The sequence below is a fragment of the Agelaius phoeniceus genome, chromosome 7 (assembly GCF_051311805.1).
Source record: "Agelaius phoeniceus isolate bAgePho1 chromosome 7, bAgePho1.hap1, whole genome shotgun sequence".
Taxonomy (NCBI): domain Eukaryota; kingdom Metazoa; phylum Chordata; class Aves; order Passeriformes; family Icteridae; genus Agelaius; species Agelaius phoeniceus.
In genome coordinates, this window is record NC_135271.1 from 36,206,316 (window position 1) to 36,229,229 (window position 22,914).

A 22,914-nucleotide genomic window follows, 5' to 3' on the forward strand; every position below is an offset into this window, starting at 1 on the left:
CTTCACATCTTTTTTCCTCCCTTTGATCCAAGAGAGACAGAGCTTCTGCCTTTATTCCCTTGCTAGGTTTCAGGCCCTGAAGGATTTATGATCATTGAGTCATGATCATACAGAATTTGATTCAAAGTCAGAGACCTCTTCTTCTGTCTGCCCTCTTCAAGAAATAAGTTTCCAACCTGAACCTGACCCAGGAGAGGAAAAATGATACAACCAGTATCAGGGCAGAATCTGAAATTGCCTGGCAGGGAAAAAGGTAATTTGTGTGAGAATAACATAATGGCATCTAAGCCCAACAGGCAATTACCCACCAGTGGTACTCATGGTGGACCAGAGCTAGAGTGTGGACTCAGAGTTGGATCAGAACTCACCTCTTCCTTCACTAAAGTGAAACCACTGATTATTCTATAGCTGGGCCCCCACTAGCAGCGAGCCTGTGTCAGTTTTGCAGTAGTGTTCAACCTGGGAAACATTTATCCAGAGCCATAAACTTAATTTTTGAGATCAAGCAATTAGGATGTGTCAGTTAAGAATGGATTTACCCTGCTCTCTTTTGTCTCTGCATGTCAAGAGGCAGGTGCCAGCAGCACCACCCAGGAAAGCCACTGGTCCAGGAGAGACAGAAGAGTGGAAAAAAGCTGGCTGGGATACATGTTCTTTGTGTATGTGCTCCTTTTGTGGTTCCCTTAATCCAGACTTTTTCTGTTCCTTCAGCAGTTTTCCTGCCATCCTCACACTCAAGCTTCATCACTGAGCCATTGGTTTGGTGGCCCAGAGAGGAATCCACAGGGCACACTCCAGCAGGGCTTTCTGATCAGCTGCAGGGAGCATGGCAGGATTTTCCCCACATCCTTTTATACAGTGCTTTAGAGCAGCCAAGCAGCAGAGCAGAGCTGTAGCATCCAGCAAGGCAGTGCTGGCTCAGCCAGGAAATCTCTGGTCTTTTCTGAATAAGGGTCTTGTGGCTTAGCTGAGGCAACGACAGGTTTCAGCCATGATCCTGCCCCTTCCTAGCAAACCTACCTTCTGAACAGCAAATTGGCAGATCTGCCAGGTTGGCTGGACCCCAGGCCTTCCTGGATCCCTTCCCTGACTTCTCATCATGCGTGTTTTAAATTACTGTTTAAATCAAAGATGTCAGTGATTCAGGCCAAAGGGCTTTGCTGAGAGGTAATCTCATACTTTTTTTCTGGCATCCTTCCTTGTGCTGATCCCAGCACTGAAGGCTTGGGGATCATGAAGGGGCTGGAGGGGCTGGCTCTCCATGCTGCAGAGAGCACACAGCCCACTTCTTTGGAGGACCAGAACATTTTTCTAACATTTCTTGCTATAGGAAGGACATGAGACAAACATTCCATGCCAGATATTTCCTGGATTTTGACACCTTGCAAGTTGTAGCTTTTAGGCTTGTTTGCTTGTTTTTTTGTTTGTTTGTTCTTCTCCAAAAGAGTTCCAGGGGCTTGGGTTCAGGGTGGGTGTATGCAAATGTGTGGATGCTGTATGGACTATGAGAGCAAATTTAGTTTTGCAGTATTTGGCTTCAGTGACCCAGCTGCTCTGCTGTCCTCTCCCTGGGAATGAGGTCACCTCCTGGTGCTGTGGCTGCACCCATGCCCCACCATCAGTCCCAGTGTGAGCTGAATGACACTTTCAAACTCACTGCAGACTAGAAGGAGCCTTTTAGAGCACTGCCCAGTTCCTCTAAACTTGGACTGTAGGACCTCAAAATGAGGGAGAAGGAATCTAATATCTGCTGCCAAACTCTGCAGGAGAGGGAAACTCCCTTCTAAGCACAGTGGATATTAATGTTTACTCCCTTCCCTATGACAGCATATCCCTCTTAGGGACACTACCTATACCACTGGTTATATCTGAATGGCCTCTCCTGTTATAGCCTCTCCTGTTCTGGAAGGTATTTCAGTAATTATCTGCAGTACTGAATTCCCTAGGTTGGACAGAAAGGGAAATGTTTCCTTCTCTGTCACCTTTAATTGCATTGCACCTCCCCTTCATTTCTCATCCACAGCAATGCTAATGGGATGCCTCTGGTGGGATGCTTGGCATAGTGGATTGGTATTGCATTCTGCTCCAGGTTCAAGCAGGGGCTAGCTGAGTATGATTTGGGGGAGGGGAGTGTAGAGTGTTAATCAAGCTGTACATTTGCCTTTAGTTTATGGATTAATTTAAAGTGTATAAATCAATACTTGCTCTGGCTCAGCTCTGCCCCATATTCAGCTTTGTCTAAGAAGTTTCCTATCAGGGCTTATTTCTGCTTTACCCTCCTCTCGAGTTCCTCCTCTTGCCTCTGCCTTATTGCATGTCTCTATCTCAGCCTCTTCAGTTCTGCTGGAATTTTGTTAGACTTAAGAGTCTTTTTTACAAAAGTCCAATAAAATATGATCACGGCTTTATAAAGTGCATGAACATGAAAAAGTCAAAGCTGTAAATGCCATGTCCATCTGAAAAAACTCAGCCCACAGACCAATACTCTCAGGCATGAGTGAAGCTCCTGGAGTTAGTCTGAGGGGCACAAACAACTTTTATTTCCACTCCTGGCAAAATCTTCAATCTCAGCATCTCAGTAGCAATCTCTGTATCCCTTCTGCAGGGAATGTTTCTCCCAACCCCCAACTTGGCTATAACACAGCACTCTTACTCTCCAGATTTCTATCCTCACCAGTCCCTGCCAGGGATTTGTGTCCAGATCAATCTTTTCTTGCACTTTTTTTTCTGTCCTAAGGCTTGAACAGCTGCATCTCATTCTGAGAAGCAGAAAAGTCCCCAGTGGGTGGGAAGGATGTCTCTTCATTGTGATCTAACTTACTGTTGTCTTTTGACACCTGATTGCTTCTCTTCCACTTTCTAAATGCTGAATCCCAATGGATCTAGCCCTGTACTGCCAGTCATGTCCTGTTCTTGCATTGTTTCACAGACTGTACAACAATGACCTAAAATTTATAATCCTGCATTAAAAAAAAATTAAAATAACTAATTAAATATAGATATGTCAGTATAGGTCTCAGTTGGTTCCTTAATACTTTTTCTATGAAAAAATAATATAAACATTGTCAAGCACTTGTCTCATACCTGTTTTCAGTGGTCAGCCTATGCTTTCTGTGACTTCCTAGGAACTTCCATGGTAATATTCTGGTTAATATCAACACCTCACTGGTTCTATGAGATTTCTGTGGATAGATACTGTCCAAGGTTTCTTCCAAGTCTGCTTTTTAATGACATCTACTCAGACATGCATCTGGGACATCAGCAATATTAAAAAACAATCTAGGATTCTCTCTTTCAGCTAGAAATGCAATGGGAGGGGATGTTTATGTCACAGGGATATCTGCCTTTCCTGAACTTCTAAATCAGTTACTCCCATCAAAAATTAAATCACAGCCACCCCCAGTCTCCAACAAAGATTTAGTAACAAAGAACTGTTAGACAGATGTAGTAATAGGACAAATCCTATTACTAAGGATTTATCTGTGTACCAAAACAGGCATTACCCATTATTCTCTGGAATCTATTAAAATTAAACGTTAGATCCAACTTGACATAACTTTTGCAGATTTCAAGTTTGGAGCCAGAGAGCTAAGAAAAACTAGAGCACAAAGCCCAAACACTGTCCAATTTGAGAGAAGGCTGGAAAGAGGTAGGAACCCACAGTCACACATGATTTTTAATCAATTTTTCCTAGGTAAGGACATATTCTCCTTTGTGAAGAAGACTCTGAGAGATGTGGGAGACCAATTCAAGTTTATCCACTATTTTTCTTATTTAGTCTACAATGCTTCTGAGATTAGGTAGTTGGGACTTTCTTCTTTCAAGAGCTAGGGTATCCATGCACACACCTAGATCTTACATGTAGAAGGGAAGAGCCTGGTTCCAGTTTTATGCTCAGAAGAAAGGCAGAGTACCAAACAAATTCAATGATGGTGAGAAAATGTTGTTTTTTATATCTGACACCTGACTGAAGCACACCAGGGGGATTTTGTTCCTTTACCAGGTCTTTGTCCTATCAGTGTTTCTCAGTTTCTTGGAATGGGCAATTCTGGTATTTGAGAGCAGTACACACTCCCCATTTAGTTCTCTTCATCTCTACTGGGTTGGCCCTTTAGTGCCAATGGGCAAAGGGATATGCTCCATTTCTGTTCCCCTGGGATATCCATTCTCCAAGAGAACAGACCTGGCCAAGAGAAAACTGTGGACACTCTGAGCAGGCCAGAGCTTTATTTCTGGGGTTCACTGCAACTCAGTCAGCTGCACTGTGAACTCTGTCTGGGAGGAGATCCCTGGAGAATGTCTTTATACATGGACAGAAACTGTAAATGTTTACAGTTTCTGTCTGACACCCTTTTTCCCGGATGACCAGGCACCTCCAGCTCCTCATGCATCAGTCTTTGGACCCTCTTCATATCTCTTTCCTGAATGAAAGAAGCAAACTAATAATCTATAACTTAAGAAACCACAGGTGATCATTAATGAAAGAGCAGAAATTAAATCTGTTTGAGGCAGGGGCAACTTCATGTAATGCAGGTCTAAGGGATGATCAGCTCCACAGTCCAGAGGTGACCTCAGAGCTTCTGCAACAACTTTCCTCCAAAATAAAAGACTTGAAAACTACACTATATTAGCAGGGGTTAGTCCTTATTTTAAGGTGCTTCCTCTCCCTTCAAAAACACAAACAACCCACACCTTCATAACTTGAAGAGTTGAGTTTGTGGAGGAGAAGTTCAGGTTTTATTTTGTCCCACCTCTATTTGAAGGGTTCAGCCATGGGTTAACCTCCATGCCCTGTAACATTTCAGAGCAATCAGGGAAGACAGACAGATGGAAACACCGGGGGATGGAGGGAAGCTGATTTATATGCAGCTGAAACACAGCCGTGGGGCTGCTGCCAAGCCATATAGATGTGGTGGCAACACAAACAGAGACACGCAGAACAGCCTGTGCAAATATAAACACTGCCACACGTGATGAGGGTTCACCAAGTTCATGCAAACACCAGGGAAGGAAAAGAAAAAAGATACTTAACTGGGGAGGCAAGTGTAAAGATTATGTCAGGCACAGGAGCTCTGTTAAACAAGAAAACAAAAAGAAAGTGCCTCTTTTCTTGTTCTAAAGAAAATCACGCTTAGATAATAGGAATTTGCAACAGATTTAAAGGACACAGGCTGTCTTCTTGTGTCATCAGGAGATATTCTTAACACTCCTGTCAATAAAAGTTGTTATCAGTGATCAGTTTTCCTCTCCTGTCTAGATCTGGTGGCCTGGTAGTTCTTTAAATCATATGTCTCAGATCGATCATTATGTTTGTTACTCTGTCACTTCAGGATTGTTTCCAAATGTTGGAGGCTCATTACCAAAAGCTGGCCTGGCACTTTCAGTGTCACTCCAGTGAACTGGCATTTCTTCTCCAGCTTTCCCACGTGAATCTACACCAAGCTCAGCAGAGAGTAGAAATCATCATCCTGCTACAAGGGGCCTGCATGGAAGAAATTTGTGGAGCTGAGTATAGTGCCTAGAGGTTATGAATTGCAGGGTAGAAACCACTAAAGTAATTATTGCTGACTGCTATCCTAGGACAGAAGGGACATGGAAACTAAATACTCAGCCATAGCTGAGGACGTCTCCTCCACCACCACGAATCCTCCTGGCCACACATGTAATAACAAACCGTGTTCTTGCTTTGGGCTATCGTGTTGCAGAGATGCCAGTGCAGCATTTTTTAGCAGCACCAAACTATAGAAAATATTGTATTCCAGATAATTTGTTTTCCAAGATAGTATGGCTTTCTTTCACAGAAAAAGCAAATCTTCTGCGCATACCCCCTCTTCTCATATCCCAATGTCCCTCTAACGCCTGCCTCTTTGCTGCCATCCTTTGGCAGCCTCCAGGTAGAAAAAGGGCAGAGAATCACAGACTGCCATCTGTGAAACCTTCAAATATCCCCATCAAAAGCTAAGCACTCAACAAACAAAGCTGTGGTGTCTTACCAAGGGCCCAAAGGGACACCGCAATTTCCTCTGGGCTGAGAGATTAGATGGTTAGAGTGCAGGACTGCAAGCCAGAGGGCTTCCATCCAAGCCCAGCCACTGACTCAAAGTCCATAACCACCTACAGGCCTTTGCCAAATACAGCTGTAAGCAGAAAGTTATATCCATGAGACTGATGAGACACAGTGTCCTCTTGTTTATTGCTGTCCATAATATTGACCTGAACAGACCACACTGGTTACTTGAAACTGGTTGAGATATCCTTGAACAAGGGGCCCTCCCATCACACCCATAGCTGCAGAGACACTCTTGGCTGTTGGCACCCTCTGTTCACCCACAGAAGTCAGCTCCAAGGATGCTGAGAATATTCCAGCGTTTTAGTGATCCTTGCCCTTTCCATGGAGTGAATCTCCTCTGGAAAAAAAAAAAAAGGGTCATGAGATTATTATGCTGAAATTCCACCTTTTTTTGTATCCTATAGATTCTTGTTTCAATGGAATGTTTATATCCATATGGGGTTAGTTGGATACTCACCATTTGCATTCTCTTTTCCAGATGGATGAGGCTGTGCTGGAATCTCTCATGTGCTAATCAACCCACCTGCAATAATATATAAACACACACTATTTCAAGATCTCGATCTATCATGGTGCTTTCCTTCAGACTCTTACTTTCTTGATAGTTCTTTCCCTTTTCTTTGGTGTCTTAATCTCTCCAAGCCTTTCCCAACAGTTGTTAGACACCGTTGTTAACTCATCTACAAGATGACTGTGCCTTTTGCTCTCCAGACAGATTGAGAAATGGAAATGAAGTGACTATTGCTTTTTGCATCATATTTTTGATAAGGAGATAGAGTGAACTCTAAAATATAGCAGCATGAAAGTCATTTTTCTTTTCAAAAATGCATCAAAATGTCTCCACATCTGTTTACATTCTCCAGTTCTACATCTCATCTCCATAGGGACTGAACAACTCTGTTTGGTCTCACATTGAAGTCTGGATATTTGTTCTGACTCCTTGTGAAGGCTGTACAACCCAAAGCACAGTCCTTTTGGATGCCTCCCTATTCCAGCAAGATCACATTTCACTTTTTTTTTTTTTTTTTTTTTTTTTTTGCATGTATTAAGTACTCTCCATAGTGTGAAGAAGGTTCAGTTGACAGCCCTGGAAATGGAGTTTCTCTGCTTGGATGTAGTAGATGCAATATATATGTATCACCACTCCACCCACTGGAAATGAGACTTCATCTTGAAACCTCAGCAAAAAGAAGAAGAAATTAAGTTCACTCTCCATGACCAAAAGTTAGCTCTTCTGCTGTTGCAATACATAAAAGTGGCAGTTTTGAAGAAAAGGCAGATCTGGGCAAGTCTTACTTACCCTCTTTGGATTAGATCACAGAATCATAGAATCATTTCAGTTAGAAAAGACTTTTAGATCCTTGCTAACTTCTGTGCAAAGATCCTTCTACCCCTTTGAGACAGGTGTACCTTGGGTGTTGCCAGCAGCCTGATGTCATGTAAACTGACCCACTATCAAAAAAACCAAAATGCTGCTGGTGACACCAGCTCAGAGCCAGATATTGATCTGCCGGGCTCTTCCAGTTTCTTTCCTCATCATTGCCTCCAAGTAGAAGGATCAAGAACACTAGTTGCACTCCTGATCTCTTAACAAGTCATCCCAAGATCCTGAAGTATCTCTTACTATCACCTATTCTACCTCTTCCATTAACAATCAGTCAAAAACTCACATTTCATCAACTTTCCTTGGTTCCAGACAGAAACCCTGTCAGCAATGAATCAGATTTACTTCCAAATTAGTCGCCAGCATCAACCTCAGCCCATGCAGTACTTTGAAGATCTGGAAGGCCAACATGAATCCACATTTCTCCTGGTTGCCTTATGCATACTGTTCAGTTCTTAAAATTCCCCAGCTCAGCTGGAATTCACAGCCAAGCCAAGACTGCCAGGGTGCACTGGGCACATGGGAGGGCCAGCAGTGAGCCTGGCAGCAACCATGGCCTCAAATAATTTAATTTTTTTTAAATAAATAAATTATGAAAGAGGATCAACTGCTGTATAAAGCTTTTTCACATTTTCAGCCATCTCCTTTCATATTTTGCTCCCACATACATTTAAGGAGTCCATGATGAAAATACAAATTGGTGGTGTTATCCTCCTTGAAATCTATCTTCAAAGCTTGCTTCTTTATGACATGGAAGGCAGTCTCAGCACTTGTTAGATCTCTGAAATCCTGATAGTTACATTTCACAGTTCTCACTGCTCAGTATCTCTATCTCATTTTTTCTGTCCCTTCTCTTTATAAGGGTTATTGTTTTGCTTATGAAGTTTATTGAATAGTCTAATGTTAACTTAGGAAAGAACTTCATGAATGCCAATTTGTATAAATAAACCCATCCATTTTAAACATGATGCACTTATTCTCTGTCTCACTTTCAAAGACAGAAGATCCATTCTGTGCAAAAGGTAAGGCTGGGAAATGTCTTTTAAGGAATAAGAAGGGCAGATCAGGCTGGGAAACAGCTACAAGTGATTCCCTCTTTCCTGGAAATGGCCTCTAAAAGGCACTAGTGTTACCACTGATGCTACAGTTCAATAAAAGGAGGCCTTTGCCCACATCACTTCTCTTTTTTTTTAAGAATTGTGTCTCACACATAAACTGTAGAACAAAATAAAAGCTGAAGGAGGACTCTGAGCTGTCCTAACTTCTGAAATCCATTGGATCTACTTCTCTCTCCCTCCCAGAATCATTGTTTCAGTAATCAGAAAAGAGTGAGGATGGCTGTGTGGTATTTACAGCTGTCAGTGATTTCACAAGCTGTTGTAAACATCCCTGCCACTTAAAGCATGTTGGGAAGCGTGTTGAGAATATATACTTTTTATATATATAATATATTATATATATATATATAAAGTGTCTTGAGAATATATTGACCGTATACTGTCATGGTCAGTGCCATTTTAATAGAAATGAAATTGTAGTTAAGACCCCATGGCTGACTGTGAGAGATTGGTTTCCATCATAAAAACTGAAATGCTTTATTGATAACATGTTTTATGAGCCTAGCTGTTAGCCTTGGGGGTGTCATCACACTGTAACCTTCCAGCTCTTTCCCTCTGGAATGAATTGAAGGCGGCTGGAGCACTAATTTATTACAAAGACAGGTGCTGCAGCAACAGGAAAGAAGGCAAGACAGCAAGAAAGCAAGGAAGAAAGGAAGAAAGAAAGCACAAGCAAAATGGAGAGACTGACAAACTTAACTACAAGACAGTATTTGCCTGGGCTGTAATTTGTTTACATGCCAGATGTCCACATGGTTCAGGCTGACAGCCTTGCAGAGGGTGGGAAGTCCAACACTGCCCAAAGCCAAAAAGAAGAAAATTTAAAAACATAAAACCAAAATTACTTTGCTGTTTATTTCCTTCACCAGTGAAAACTGTGTCCCTCCAGATCATAGCTGACCATCCCATGCACTAACACTTTCCCCTGCAAACATGTGATTGGAGTCCTCTTCTTTAGCCAGACCAGCTGAAAAAATGGATTTTAATGTAGTATGGTGAGGAAATTGTAAAATACACTTCTCTAATTAGTTTATGAGTTTGAGGGTGAAGGACTTGGGTGAAGAAATGTCATGATGTCACTTCTATGATATTTGAACAGGCTTATTTATATTCCTCACCTTAGATCTTTTCCTCTTGCACCCATCTTCCTTTCTTCACCTCTCACTCCCCCCCACCACCTCTGTTTCTTCCTTGCTTCTTGCCAAGTCCATCACATACCCGGGGTCAAACAGACAGTTCTGCAGATGGGTTGATGATACTGCAAAACACTCAGGGTGAGATGTTTCTGTCTGGCCTACAGATGGGAGACTCATAAACACTTGATACACCCAGTCCCCCATTACTGGTTTAACAGCTTTTCTACTGGAAAGCCAAGAGCTTCCCCAGGCAATGCAGGGAGTTGCCATATGTTCAGAATACTAATAATTCCTCTAAAAGCTCATGTGTTTTCAGGCTAACAGAAGAACTGAAATTCTTTTCTTCTTAGTATGTTTGCAGTCGTTGCAAAAGGATCCATCTGGATGGGCTCTTGTGTGGGTATTGGCAGGCCCTGTCAGTTGGATGTGTGTGAGTGTGAATGATGCTTTTTGTCTTAAGTCATAGAGATTGATTGCATTTAAAATATTCTTCATCAGGATCTTCTGTCCCTGATGATACCATGCCACAGCTCACCAGAGACACCACCACTTCATCTGCCTGATTCTGAACACTGTGTTTCTGAGAGGTGCATGTATCCCTGCAAACACCAAGTGGGAAAAAGAGGCCGTTCCATACCTCCAGAGTGCTACTCCATCCTGCACTGAGCAATGGACCTCTTTGAAACCAGAATGCCCTGGAGCAGGACATAATTAGGAGCTTCCTTTTTTTACTGTGAGATTCCAAGTTTGATCTTCAGGCATCCACATCTGTCGGAAAGTCGCAGGAGATTCTTCCTGTGTGAGGCCTAAAAGTGTTTGAGTATCCTAGCTGAAGAATCAGTCTTGAATTCCTTTGGCTAACCTGAAATGGAGATGGTCAAACAGTGACCAGGTGCCATGAGGAGCAGTGAACATGATAAAATACTCCTTTACCTGTCCTACTTTTTCATGAAGTGCTAGGAAGAGAACACCCTGCCTCTGTCTGATAGCACCCCAAGGACTGAGGGCTTAAGTGAAGACCACATCAGTCTGCGACAGTGAAGGATTCCAGTCTGCATTTAGTAGGAAAACGCTCATTAGCCTTGCTTGTCTGGCTGAGTTACTGAGAAAAGAAATTGCATTCTTCTTCCTGAATCCCTTTTGTGGTTTGAGATTGACAGAGCATCCTTCTTTCCACACCAGAAATACATAAGTAGTGTTGTTCTGTACCACCTCCTGTCCTAGCTACAGTCATATTTTTTGTATATTATATATGTAAATCCCTAAGGAAACTGTAAAAAGTTCAGCAGACCTTGGTGAAAGCAAACTGGCTTCTCATTGAGACAGAAATGAGGTGTGCTGAGAAAAGAACACCTCTAAAGGGAAATTCAGAGAGTTGTTCCCTGAGTCTTGTGCCAAATTCCCTTGTAACCTCAAGGTCTTGGTGTCCAACAGAGACTACATCACTCTTAGGAAGAGGCTAGAAAACATAACTGAAAGTGCTAAAATGCCATTGTGTACACAGCCTCTCTCCCTGACCTCAAACATAGTTTGAATCACCAGCTCTCAGAAGATGTATAACACAAACAAGAAAGATCTAGAGCTGAAACATAGAAGGATTTCCTCATAGAAAACACTTAGAAAAAAACCCTCTGATTTAGATCACTGTCAAATAAAGTAAAAGAAAGGAATATAAAACTATGACTGAAATGTACCTAATGCCCTCATCACACTCCTAGAATGAGGGATTTTCACCTCTTTCTGCAGCACATGTTTAGCTTGAAATATGCAAGCTGCTCTTGTCACATCTTCATGCGAACACCTTGGATTACTCATAAGGTTTAAATTTTGGCACCCTGCCTCAGTAAGTTCCTGAGTCAATTCCCCAGTGTGAAGAACTGCGAGAGGACAGGACTGCCCTGTTCAAGGCAGTGAGGCTCTGTGGAGAGCAAAGCAGCTGTTGTGATATCCAATCTCATCAACTCACTCATCCTACCTTCATTCTTAGAGCCATAGTTAGTTCAAAGCAGAGAGTGTTACTCCTCCAGCTGAATTCAATCCCTGTGACATTGGATCCAGTCCATGTATGCTGGGGATGCCTCTCTGTCCTTCCCTCAAGAGCCTTTTAGACAAAGAATAAAGTTCTCTCTAGCTGTGCTACATTAAGCAAACTAACAGCCCTCAGTTGCTCCAGACCCCACAGTGATCCCCATCACTGACATGAACATTTCCAGAGAAAATGAGGGTTTTATTCAGAAGAAACTGATATTTGCTGTAGAACTTATACAAAAGCCATTTGTGGTGAGATATTTGTATATTGAAGCTGCCTTTAAAAATTCTAGTTTCATAAAAGGCTTTGTCATCTCCAAAAAAAATACTGACACATTTACATTAAAACCAGAATTCTTGGAAAACTGTTTCGTCTTCTGTTAGCTGCAAATGAATGAAGAAAAAGTCCACATTGGTAATTCTTTTGTCAACAATACAGCACAAAGGCCTTGGTGTCTTCTGAAGTCTTTTCAAGTACTTACTGTTACTCACATGGTGGAAAACAACTTTTTTATCTTCTTTAATGGAGTACAGAAGAATATTTATGTAATGAATCAGATGGAGAAGGCTGAAAGGGCTCATTCTTATCTACACTGATGTTCATCCCACCAACTTTTGCCATTTGTAAATTAGATGCTTAAATTCAATACCTGTCTAGATTATTCTGTTCATGAAGAAAGGTAGACATTTTCAAGCAGGAATAGCCTCCATCTTTGGGACAGGCTGGGATATTCCTTAGAGGCACACATTTTTCCCCAGTGCCTAAACTGCGATCTATATAGAGTGCTATAGCAAATGCCTAAACACTAGACAGTTTAAATCTAGAGGAGATAAACCACATCTTGAGACTGCCCTCCAATATAACATTAACCAGACCACTCACTGGGTGACCTCCTTCATTTTATCCTGTTTTTTAATCTTCTGGGTCCTTTTCTCTCTGGTAAAGCTGTACCAGACACTTATGGGACAGCCGAGGGATTTTGCCAGCCTATCACTGTGTTGATAGATCTTGCTGTTTCAAGTCACCACAAGAGCAGTCTTCTCCCCTTTCTACATCTGTCCCTTTTGCACTCTGGTTGAGTTCTGGGGACTTTCCCATCCTGTGTCACTTCATCTGGTCACAAAACCACAACCCTGCCACAGCCTCGTTTGCCAAATATGTTGCATAAGGTTCAACTTTGTGGGTTTCCTCCAGAACAAGAATACAAAGATCTTCTGTGGCAGCAGAAACAATTTTCTCTCTCAGGGTGCACTAGACATGGGCTTTGGCCTCTTTATTTCCAAGTGAAAAGAGAGTTTAAACTTGAGCAGGATCCTGGAACAGGAGAAAGGTGCTCAGAAATGCCTGAAAGTACTAAAAGGAGATTATTTTAGCACTAAGTTCTGAGCTAAGAACCAGGGTATGCCTGGAGAGACTGCCAGCAGTCTCTTCTAGCTGCCACTCCAATAATATCCCAGATGAGGGGCTCCTGACCCTTGCTTGGTGCAGGTCACATTTGCCATCACCCAGCACCTAAAATCCCTGCTGTGTCCCCACTGTTCTCCCTGTACCTTTGGCAATCCCAGTGGTGCCTCTGCATGGCAGTGACAGGTCCAATAAATGAGCCAGGGTAACTTACTCATTTGTGTCTTGCTCCACACCTACTGTGAAGCAGGAGGCTCTGGATTAGACACAGCTGTCTGGACAATGGACACATCTAGTCTGGTGGGAGCAAACTACTAAAAAGGTACTGAGGCTGTGCAGTCACAGCATGCCATGTAGCCTGTAGCAGGAAACAGCCTTTAACTGTACACACTTAGCACATGAGGAACCAAGGGAGAGCATTTAGCTCTCATGGTTAGCTGTGTTCCCCCAGTGTGTTTAAGAAACAATGTTTTGTGGACAACATCTTGGCTTATCACTGAGCAACATTTCTCCCCCTCATTCTGTTAATGGCAACCAAGAGGGAAATATTCGGTATTCTCCATGAGCAATCATGGCAGTTCCAAGAAGGGCATACTTAAGGTCTGTGGCCTACCCCAGGCATTGTTCAGCTTAAGGCAGCTGCCAATGAGCTAGAAGATTGTGTGAGAACACTTGGCAGCTGGGCTGGGTCTGAACACATCTGGCCCAGCAACCTGGAGAAAGTAAGAACAGGATAAGTGAATATGCTGTTTCCCCCATGTTATCCAAACATGTTATCCTCTGCAAATTTATTAATCTCTAGGGAATTTCTTCTTCATTAACTCATCCAGAGTTCCCTGGAAGCTCATCTCCATCCGTGTCCATCTGACAGATCAACTACATGCCACAGGAGGAACTGCCTACTTTGTCTGATTCTGACATGGCCCTCCCAGCTCCATTTGGTGTGCACCTCACAGGTGCCTTCCTCTGTCCTCCTGCATCCTCATGGATAGCTCTGCATCCCCCTGCACCAGTACCACTCTCATATGGTACCTGTGACCAGTGAGCAGGGGCCTGTGCAGTGAAAGAGTTAAAGTTCAGCTCCTTGTCCATCCTGCTCCAGTGCTCCAGCCCCTCTTTTGCAGAGTTAATACTCCACACATGGTCTGTACCAGACAGGTATTTGAGACAAGATAGCGATCAGCTGACGCATTTGGAAGCCGCAAACTGGCCAGGAGTGCTGTTCCCTGAGCTCCCCTCCAGTGCACCAGGAGGAAAGGCACTGAGCAAACTGGCCAGGAGTGCTGTTCCCTGAGCTCCCCTCCAGTGCACCAGGAGGAAAGGCACTGAGCAAACTGGCCAGGAGTGCTGTTCCCTGAGCTCCCCTCCAGTGCACCAGGAGGAAAGGCACTGAGCAAACTGGCCAGGAGTGCTGTTCCCTGAGTCCCCTCCAGTGCACCAGGAGGAAAGGCACGGAGCGTGAAGGAAGGAGACGGCTCAGCATGTTGGAGCATGACGTCTGCTCCTGCTTCTCCTTGGCACCACTCAGGAGGAAGTAGGAAAGCTTTCTTCAGGCTTTCCTAAATCAAAAGTGTGTGAATAGCTGAGGCTAGGGAAGAACTTGTCCCCTGCCAACAAATACTTACATACACGATCGTTTCTTCCATCCATATCTCCTCGGGGCAACTGAGTTTCTGGTTGAGCCCAGTGCTGAGTCACTGAGGTATAAATTCAATGAATATAAAAACCTTCCTCTGTGACAGCAATCCAAGAAAGCACAAATGAGCAGAAGAGATGGAAAGAAATAAGAAAGCTAAGAATGTATCAGGGCTGACAGCCCCAGAGAAAGTCCTACAGAAGATATCTCAGCACCCTCTCTCTGCAACAGCTTCCCCAGCAGCTCAGAGCCATCCCTTTCCTGAAATATCCACAAAAACAAATCCAAAACATTAATACATGTTCCAGGGTGGTGCCAAGGAGCCCTCCTACTTATATCAGGAGACTGCAGAGAGCTTTGCACCTGGCAGGATGAGATCTTTCGGGTCTTGGAGGGGAGATCCCACTTTATGGCTGGAGGTGAATGACAGCCATCTGAGCCCTTGTCCCACGCTGTGAAGGGTGGTAGGGCTGCTGTCTGAGCTGCTCTGGCCAATTTTTACAATGGTACCATTATCCATCAGCCATCTGGCAGGCGTAGCCTTTATTTTTTCTGCATCCAGCCCTGTGTTGGCAGATGTTAGGTGGAAAGGAAGGTTGGCAGGGGGAGATTTGACATCTTGTCCCTTCTCCCCTTTGCTAACATTCCTTTGGCTTGTAAGTCTGATAAACCAGTGATGGGAGAAGATTGTTATTAGATAAGTTCTTTGCAAGGGCACAGTTTTTCATTTCTTTTAAGATTTCAATGGCAACATAAAGCACATTTCCCAGGAACCAGGAAGGAAAAGTCTGACTGGAAAAGCAACTAGGGAAAACCCTGGGTTTAGGATTTTTGTTCATTAGTAGGTAAGAAGGTCACATCCTCCAAAATATCCTTGAGGGTCACTGATGTTCTTGGTTATTAAAAAACCTCTCACAAGTGTCAAGGGCAATGCAGGGGGTGTAGTGCAGAGGGAGGGTGAAGGTCTTCAACAAGTTACTGTCACACAGGTTTCACAACCAGTGTGCTGACAGGGGCTAACCTGCTCCACAGACTCATTTCCTGGAAGACAAGAGTGCATCCTCCCCAAATATGGCTTGACTGCCTCAGCTGAAGATGCTGTTATTCATTACTTCAAGACCCAAAGCAGGGACTGAGGTCCCATTGTTCTCGGCACTGTATTAGCAGAACGAGGATGAGACGGGCTCTGGTAACCAAACCCAGCAGGAGAGGGGCTCCATCACACCCAGCCCCACCACTGGGTGGTCTCAGCAGAGCTTGTGCTCTTCTGGGGAGACTGGACTTGAGTGGCCCACATTTCTCTGAGTGGCTCAGTACTAAAACTGAAGACAGAAGTAAAAACCAGCAGGCAGAGGAGCTGCCCAAGGCACTTGCCTGCACCACAGAGCAGTGCTCCTCTCCAAACGGGCCCAGTGGCTTCTGCCAAGGGCAGACTCATCGAGAAACTTGTCCAAAGACAGCGTGTCTCACTCTCTGAGCTTAACGTGATGCCTTTTGGTCTCTGCAATTCCCCTAGCACCTCTCAAAGGCGAATGGATTTGATTTTGGCAGCTGTTCAGTGGGCCACATGTTCAGCTGATCTGGATGATGTGATTGTTTTTGGGAGGACTTTCCAGGAACATTAAAATTGCCTGGAGGATGTGTGTAGCTGGCTGGAGCAGGCTGGTCTGAAAGCAGGAACCCATCCAACTGTGACGAGTTACGGTCCCAGGTGCGGTCGGTTGGTCCTATCGCATCTTCAGCAGGGTGTGCCTCCACCTCCAGCCAGGACAGACACCCTGGACACACACGGCCCCTGGGAATGGCAGCTGAAAGGAGACACTCTGGCCCTGCAAGAGCTCTGTGAGTCCTGACTTTGCTCCACATTAACGAGTGAAAGAGAAGGAGCAGGGCTCGGCTTTCAGATGTGGGAAGGAAAGGCAGGCTGTGTCCCTGCTGGGCAAATGTCAGAGAGGTGGCACAGAGCTGCACATCCAGCACTCAAAAGAGCCCAGAGGAACAAAACATGAGGATTTTTTTTTGAGTTAGCTGATGGTGAGGAAAATAAAACATTGCTCTTTGGAGTGAGATGCAGGGCACTTTTCCAGCAGAAGGATTTTGAGCCTGAACCTCAGCCCAAGGATCTGTCATGAGTAATGGCTGGGTGTCACACTGGCTACCGGCAACCAGAGGCACTGAGACCCCTGGTCTGGCAGGAGCACATTCAGATCAGACTCTGCTCCTTGCAGCAGAGACTAAAGTGGATAATGCAACATAGAGATTTCCACTGTCATATTTATCTGATAACACACCAAAAATAGGTCTCCCTGTCAGGATATCTTTTTGTCCTCAAAAAAATAAAAAGTGGAAAGTACTACACTGGCTTCTCTAGACAGTATGGAAAAACAAATTTTAAAACCTTCACGTTTGACTTAGGAGATTTAAAATGACCAGCAAGTGGAGAATATCTAAGTAAGGACATCTGAGTAAAATGAACACAGTCCCAACCGCCTGATCCTTCATCTCACAGTCAAGTCCTTCCATCTGAAGATTTTTTCTCAGAAAGCTCCCTCCTGTCCATCTCTCAGCACCCACCTACAGAACTGTTCAACTGGCCACCTCACAGGAGAGGCACAGACAGACCTCTCAGTGGAGGGATACTGAGCTCACAGGAGGATACCTGTTAGTCTTTAGTAATGCAAACCTTCTCACACAAACACTCAACACTTCCTTGCAGCCTCGTCACATTTCTTCCTTATTTGTAATGGGCTTCAGCAAAACTCATTGTCCATCAAATCCATGTGTCCAAGATCATGTAGTAGGAATCCCGGAGTGTGTGTGTGTGTGTGTGTGAAAGCAATTGCATTTTGCTGCTGGATGTCTTAGCTAAAATGCAAATTAGCTGTCACTCTTCAGTAAATTATGTGGTACTAGGCTTTGCTCTGCTTCCCTTTTTTCCCTTGTGTTACAAATAAACACGAGGGAAGGATGGCCTCTCCTACACATCTAGAGATGCTGATAGCTCCGTCAGGCAGCAAGATTTGGCTGGGCCTTTCTGTTTATAATAGCTTACAAATCTTGCAGCTTAAAAACTACAAACCACATGAACATGCAGCTTAATCACTCAGCTCCACATGATTAAGGGAACCCAACAAACCTAAGCACAGCAGAGAAACCCAACAGGAAATGGACATCAGGTGGGACACAAAAAGAGAACTGACAGTCTGGGGGGAGCTGACCCCTCTACAGCTAGAAATCTATTCAAAACTGCCTCAGCTAGGATCCATAGCCCATTTCCTCAAAAGTCTTTGCTAGAGAGATGTCAACTCTCATCTTTCTTTGTTATCATGTGCTGGATTTAGCACCCCCAAGTCCAGGGGCACTTGAATCTCAAATACTATGTTCTTCTCTGATGGGTTGCCACAACTGCTACAAAGACTGCTTGCATCTTGCCCTGTGACCTTCTGATGAGTGGAAATAATGTTTTACTACCAGCAATTACAGCAAGAGAAAACGAATTACTCGTCACAAGTTTGAACTACAATAAAGCAGTTGATGCTGGGTCTCTTGAGACAATTAATACAGCTCAGCTTGGAGAACAACATGACTGTGAGAGCTCAAAACCAGCTGGAAGACTGCAAACAGACTAGCAAAATGGCAAAGTCAGCAGTTACTACCTTTTCCTGGCTAGTTGTGTATCTCATGCCAAAGAGAGGTGACAACCTGCGGTCACTTTACGGGCTTTAATCACAAACAGTGCTCTCAGCAAGAGAACCCAACATCCCACAGCTTCCCTGCTGCAGTCCCATAAAGCACCAACCCAGCACGGACAGCCTGCCAGCACCCCGGCTGCACTAAGTGGGTGTATCAAAAATCAGCTCCACACTGTTTCTGTGCACAACAGGACATTTGTTCCTAGGTTCAGTCACCTCTATAGCTTGATCCAGCCTTTGAAAAACATGTGAATGTGGTATTATCACTTGGGCTTGAGCACGACCTCAGGCATGAGGGAATCTGACTGCTGGAAGGAAGACCTGGAGCCAGCACCAAAATCAGTGAGTGCAAATGGCTGCAATAGGCCAAAACTCCAGAGAGACACTGGAAACAAAAAGTATCAAAATCTCGGGCTGTCTCATGAAAATCAGCCAGCAATTGTTGGGCAAAGCACCATTTTCCAAGGCTGCTGCTCCCTCTCTTTGGCCCTCTGTCTAAGTGTGACTAAGTGCTTGCTGAGGAGCTCTGCTCCTGGGGTCAAAACCTGAGATATAATGCAAGGCAGAAACATAACACACGGCACGACTGTCTACCAGGCACATCTGGATGCAGTGTAAACCTCACCTCTTTGTCATTTATTGCTCCCTCTGGGAAGTTCAGATCTGTGCAACAACAACAAAAACCAAAACAAAATTGTGATTAGTGATGTGGAAATGTTGCTGCAGGTTGAGACCCTGCAAAATGTGGACTGGTTTAGATAAAGCAGGTGAAATGCCCAACTCTCTCCAAAACAGAAGACCTCTTCAAGCATGTTTTCCTTCCTCCAGGGGAAGGAAAAGAGATGCAATGAACTGTGAGACTTTTCTCAATGGAGATTACCCCACCTGCTCCCTCCTGGATAAAACCCTGCAAGTTACTGTCTTCTATAGTTTCAATGGACTTCCCATTCTCCTCTCTCCCATCCTTGTCACCTGTGATGCAACAACTGTGACAGCTCCTCAGGTCTCAGCTTAGCAAATATTACATATCCCCACCAATACACCTTCTAAATTTCCCCACTGTGTCCTTTCCCAGCTGTTTTGCTGTACATGATGTCACTCACATGACACTGTCCACTCTCACCCTCCCATAAGCATCCCAAAAGTTTATCCTGCTGTGCTGCCATCACAGTAGGTTTCACAAGAAGCTGACACCAGGCTCTCCTCTCCTCAAGTGGCCCATATCTAGCAGATTATGTATAAGCACAGATGGCTCTGCACTGGCTGTTAATTAGGGATTGTTCCTTTTCATCTGGTCACTGGGGCTTGTCATGGGCAGGGGCTGCCTGACTCCTTCCTCTTTGATTTCAGAGGGTTTTGTAAAAAGTAACCAGGCAGAACTGATGGTGGATGAGGTTTTCAGGAATACCTCAATTTACATGGCCTGCAGGGTGATCTGTAGCTGTGCAAACACACCCATCACTCTTCAAGGATCTTGTCCTATTCACACCAGGCAGCAGGGCTAAGCAGAATGTACAGAAATGTGACCCAAGTCTCCAATCCCCAGGACAAGGATGGAAGTGGATTTAGAGTAGGGATGGCTATGTTCCTCCTACCAACTCACTGGCTCTGTCAAGTCCCTGAGTACAGCAAGTGAATAAGCTCAGCATGTGACACCAGCCAGAGCATAATTAGCCATTTTTATGACCCCCTTCTCAGAGGTACATAACATGCAGGCACCACCCTGCCCTGCTGGGGATGATGTACAGGAAAAGTTCAGCACAGAGCAGCTTATGCCTCCATATAGGCACTTTCTCCATCACTGCCTGCCTGTGGCTGTAGAGCATGGGCCAGAATGGTGCACACAGATCCCTTCTGGATGCCTTTGAACAGCCTTTCCAAGCCACTACAACTTCTGTCTCACTGCTCTGCTTCCCTCCTTCCCCCACTCAGCCTCTGTGGCTGAGCTAGCCTCGGCCACAGAGATGGGGCAAACAGCGGGCAGCAGGAAAACCTAAAGGACACCATCTAAATGGGCAGAATGCCAAGAGCGGACACTGCACTAGAAAAGCTTTCTCAGAAGTGTGGGGAGAGCAAAGAGAGTGCCCCAAAAGCCATCAGTGTCACAGTGATGGAGCAGTGCCTCCCACAGCAGTGGAGATGGGAGGAGGAGATGATTTCAAAGCAACATCACGCTCCAGCTCCACAGGAGGAACAGCTACAGGATGAGCAGTCTCCTCATGCACGTTAACCCTGTAGCAAAGAACAGGATTCACAAACTCCTCAGCACATCTGGTCACACTCTGTAATCTAGCAGGGCTCATCCCAGTCCCCCCATTCCCCTTGAGAACGTGGTCTGCCGGCAGCTTATGGGAGGGCTGAGCTGATGGTGTGATTCTTTCCTTAGCCTTTAAGGGGGAAAATAACCCTCAACTAGGACATCCAACACCTAATAAAAATTACCTTAAAGAAACTTCTGACAATATTCCTTAGACCTTACATTTTAGTTACATGTTTAGTTATTTCTGGTGGCAGGGGTAATTCCTGTGCAAGTGAGGCATTTTCCAATGTGGAAACACCTCTGTGAGGAGAGGAATGAACTGTCTGGTTGCAATATCTCACGCACATATTCCTTAGATGGCCATGACCAAGCCCCTGCCGACTTGGAATAAGTGAGACAAGCAAACAGACCTTTAACTGTGCTGTGGAATAGCATCTCAGCAGGCGAGTGCTCCTTTGCCCTTCCCGTGAGCATCCTGGCATCATCAGCATCCCTGGCATGCAGAAATTCTTCCTCATCAAGAACATGACCGCATTGTTTCAGTGGTTGCACAAATGCAGCAAGGAGATGGCCTCTGCCCCCAGAGAGTCTATAATCATGTGTAAAATGCTGGACAGGGAACACAGTTTGATTGAAAGAGAGTGTGAAGGAATAATAAGATAATACTGTAATATGTCCTTGGCCTGACTCCATTTCCTCAGTGAGTTACTCTCTCAACCCTGATGATGTGGTGTCTCATTTACAATTCTGGAAATGCAGGCCATATATATCCTTGTGACTAAAAGATCAAGGACCATACTCCAAAGTCTGCCTGGCACAAGTCAGTTCAGCTTGGCTTATAAATAAATTCTCTTCCCTCCTCCATCCTGTGGTAGTCACCTCCAGAATCCTTACGGGAATCAGACATGCTATTCCCCAGGCCAAGCTTCAGAAACAGAGGTATGAGCTGGCCAAGTAAAAAGGCATGTTTATCATGCCTAGTGTCTAAGACTAAGAAGTTGAAGCTAACACTTGTCTATGACTGTGGGGAAAGTCAGTGTTACAGACTAGGCTTTCCTGTCCAGGGACCACGCCAGGAGATAAAAAGAAGTGTTTTTTCAGGTTAGGATTAGTCCTTATTGTATACCTGTTAGGTTTTTTAGCACATCATTCAGAATTAGTTGTCACCTAAGGCTCAGCTTTGTGAGAGTGTGCAGGCACATACATAATAATGTCCTGTGCTGTGTGCACTTGTGAGTCTTGACGAGGTGTGAGGCGTGTTGGCTGCACATGCAAAGAGCCACCGTCACGCACAGGGGAAGCCTTTCCAACAAACATAAATGTTCTTTTTCAACCAGTGCATGGCTGGTGCTGCATACAGTGTCCTGGCAAAGATGACCAGTAGAAAATCACTGCAGTGTTCAGCAGAGGGCCTCTGGCACTGCGTGCTTGAGGAGGATCAAGCTGGCTCCCGTTGAGCCACAGACATTCAGCCACAGCTTCTGATCCTACACTCACTACCAAGCTGGAGAGAAGTTGATATCAAATCTTCACCAGTGGTGTCTTTGACCACTTTTGAGTTCCAGCTTGAAGTTAATCCACTGGAGGCCTTTATCGTCAGTTTCGTGGCTTGTAGTCTGAGGAACTTGGATCTGGGAGGCCCGGGTAGCCCAGAGTTCCTGTGAGTCACTACTCCTCTGAATTAGGAGGTAGCAATTATAATTAGCAACTTCCAGTTACATGATCACATTGCCCAGACGTGTCTTTACTGTGTGTGGCTGCAATGGCAGAAATGTCACGTTTGTTTGCTTGCGCTTCTGTCCTTCCCCTCTGCTGCCGTGGGGTGTCTGCAGTGAGAGCAGGGAAGGGGGTTTATTTTTTTTGGGTGATATTAAGTGAGTGGGGAACAATGAGACCAGAACTACAGATTTGACCTTGAGTGCTGGGAGAAAACATAACACACAGTCTGTATAAAGTTTCCTCTTGAAGAAAAATAATAATAATAATAAAAATCTTTTTGTTCCTCCACCAGAGAAGACTGTAAAAATTTGCTCCTGCAAAGCTGAAGTGGATTTCACAGCCAGAGCCAGGTCATTCAGAAACTGTTGCCAGGTCAAGTTTTCACTTTGAACATTTTCACAGTTAAAGGAGGATCCGGAGCGTGTGAGAAAACACAGCCCCAGATTTTCAACTTTAAACTGCTTGC

General features: G+C 44.5%; 1 long non-coding RNA gene across 1 annotated transcript in view; it reads right to left on the bottom strand.

Annotated features, from left to right (window-relative positions):
* Positions 1-6,191: 6,191 nt before the first annotated feature.
* LOC129122479 (uncharacterized) overlaps positions 6,192-22,914 on the bottom strand; it is a 31,744-nt gene continuing 15,021 nt past the window's right edge. Inside the window, exons 2-3 of the long non-coding RNA XR_013183087.1 lie at positions 6,528-6,593; positions 6,192-6,407 (exon numbers count right to left, since the gene is read on the bottom strand). This is a non-coding gene — a long non-coding RNA (uncharacterized LOC129122479). The remainder of the gene's footprint in view (positions 6,408-6,527; positions 6,594-22,914) is intronic.